Here is a 2,787-nt window from a genome sequence, read left to right on the forward strand (position 1 = left end):
CCCTCTCTCCGGCTCCCGGAGTGCGGCACCTCTTCCTGCCCCGAGACTTCTGGACTTGCTCCAGGCGTGGGGAGGGGGCGGGGGACTTTGTTTCCAGAAAACGACGTTGCCCTGGGAATTTCCTGTGACCATTTCTCACGGACAAGCCCCCTTCTCCCGCCGGAAGCACAGACACCCACCGCCGAGCGCTCCCGCAAAGTCGGAGACCCGAGCACGGAACGCAGCTCCCCCGCGCGAGGCCGCCCTCCCTCTCCTCGCTCCCCCTCCTCAGATCCCGCCGCCGAGAGCCCGGATGTTGGATTCAATCCCTACGCCCGGTCCTTCATTTCCATAAAAGGGCAGTGGCTCGGCGGGGCTGAGATTGCTGCGCCGCGGGCGCCCCCCGCCTCCCCCGCACAGCTCCCACCCCCGCCGCGCGCGCCGCCCCGCCCCCAGCCCGGGAGTGTGCGCGGCCCCTAGCCCGCAGCGCGGCCGCGGGGGACAGTGAGGGACGTGGGTGAGGCCGCCAGATCCGCTCCGGGCGGCTCGGCGGGGCAGAGGAGGAGGGAGCCGGCGCGCCCTCCCAGAGCCGGACTCCGACTGAGGGGGCGGGGAGAGAGGGGTGGAGCGCTGGGAGAGACGCGAGGGGCCGCGACGACAGGACTCCATTAAGTCGCTCCAGCCGGGAGGCAGCGCTTCGCCGGCTGAGGTGGGGGACCGACGCCGCCGCCCTGAGAGCCGCCGCCCCCGCGCCTGTTGCAGCGCGAACCCCTGGCCGGGAGCGCGAGGAGCCTGCGGTGAGGGGCCGGGATCCGGGCTGGGACCTGAGAGGGAGCGCGGGCGGGGAGGAGGAATGTGAAGCCCGCGGGGCTGCGTCTCTTTGGGCCGGGGTGCGGTCTGCAGGCCGGCAGGTGAAGCCCGCCGCGGTCCGCTAGGCGAGGGCCGCTAGGCTGGGGCCCCGCGGGGCGGACGGGCGGCGCCGTGTCCGCCGAGGGCTGCGGCGGGCGGGAGTGCTGGGCGGCCGCCGGGAAGGGCGCGGGGGCGCAGAATCTCGCCAGCGGTCCCGCCCCACCGCTGCTCTCCCGAGTTCATGCGGAAACCCTCGGGTCTTCCACCTTCTCCCGCTCCGCGGTGGACTCTGCGAGTTCGGTGGGATTTGCCTTCCTTTGAGGGAGTGACGCTTACGAGAGCCATTTCCTCCGTGCTCGCAGGAAGGAGCCATGGCTCTGGACGGGATAAGGATGCCAGATGGCTGCTACGCGGATGGGACGTGGGAACTGAGTGTTCATGTGACGGACCTGAACCGCGATGTCACCCTAAGAGTGACCGGGGAGGTGCACATTGGAGGGGTGATGCTCAAGTTGGTGGAAAAACTTGGTGAGTAGCATCCCAGCCGCGTCTAGATAGATAAACGACCTCCAGACCTAGGCGGCAGGCGGGTGGTGGGGGGTGGTTACGGATGGGGGAGGGGAGGCTTTTGGAAATCTTGCTTGGCATCCCGCAAATACTTCTCAAAATTGTAACATCTTTCAGTATTTAAGCAGAAAGACTTTTTTCACATTTGTATCTTGTTTTGCGATGTTACTGTTTGAAATTTTCTTAATGTGGTGATTCCAGCCTCCCAATTAATAAACTTAATTGTGTAGTGATTGGCAAGAACGCCTTCAGCGACTTCACGTTAGAGGAAATGAGAAAAGTGCGCCTTTATGTGGAGAGGGGAAAATTACGGGGCTTGTGGTTATCAGTTACTTCAGTGTACCTGAATGTTGGTGACATCTGGTATTGAGGATGATGCAAAGAATTTTTAAAGTATAAATTGCACTGGAAAATGTGCAACTTGCGACGCCAATATGCAGGTTCTATAGCTGTACTACTACGTGATGGGGCGTATTAAAATATTCCAGTCATCCTCTGTTAACAAGGGGTGGGGCAGTGTTTGACTATCTGTAGTCTGTGCTTTAAATACGCTATTTCGAGTGTTCAGTTGTCTAATATTAAGCTCATGAAAGAATGTGCTAAAAAAAAGGCATAATTAAATCGAGATTCATAGTATTTGCTTGGGTACAAATATTACTGCATTGATTTAAAACTGACTCAATTTTAAATAATAGGGTATCCAACAGTATGGACTGTAAGAAAATTCTGCAGTAAGTATTTTGGTTTTGATACATTAAATAATTTGCAGTTTTAAGAATCAACTAAAATGATTACATAGATAATTTTATCCCAAGTGAAATGCTCGGGGCGCTGTCTTTCTGAGCTTAACATACCTTTTGTATGTCAGGCAGTTCTGGTAAGGTGATGTGTAGCACTGCCTTTTTTTTTTTTTTGGTCTTTTTGAAACACAGCATTCATTCTTGAAACTACTGTGGAAAAATAGAGTGTTTATCAGGAAACGTATTCCTTAACCATGGGATTGTTGTATACCTGCCATGTAAATCTGTGGAACTAGAGTCCCAGCGGTATTTGCACAATAAGGCAGAATTCATTTAGGTAGATCTTTGTATCTCTACAGGAAGTTTAATTATTGAAGGACCAAAAAGAAGCTCCTTACAAGGTAACTCTTCTTTGGTCTCTGCATTGTTTGCCTCTCTGAGACTTGGCCCAGGAAAGCAAGCCCCCCTGAGTAGTCCTTTGAAAAAGAGATTTTGCGTATTGTTAATCCAATTAACTGTTGGTTAACATTGTTCTTACCTGATTTGACTACATCAGTCACTGCAAAATACCCGTGAATCTTTTTTATCCAGCACTAGTGTGGGATTAAGGAAGAAAATAACATAAAATTTTTAATGTTTCCTTTGTTTTCAG

At 54.1% G+C, this 2,787-nt stretch overlaps 1 long non-coding RNA gene across 1 annotated transcript; it reads left to right on the forward strand.

Annotated features, from left to right (window-relative positions):
- The first annotated feature begins 389 nt into the window (after positions 1-389).
- LOC116863289 lies at positions 390-1,359 on the forward strand. Its single transcript, XR_004381791.1, has 2 exons — positions 390-776; positions 1,191-1,359. It is a non-coding gene; the product is annotated as an uncharacterized LOC116863289 (long non-coding RNA).
- The last annotated feature ends 1,428 nt before the right edge of the window (positions 1,360-2,787 follow it).

Source organism: Lontra canadensis, unplaced genomic scaffold (assembly GCF_010015895.1).
Source record: "Lontra canadensis isolate GAN:19392208 unplaced genomic scaffold, GSC_riverotter_1.0 scaffold867, whole genome shotgun sequence".
Lineage (NCBI taxonomy): Eukaryota > Metazoa > Chordata > Mammalia > Carnivora > Mustelidae > Lontra > Lontra canadensis.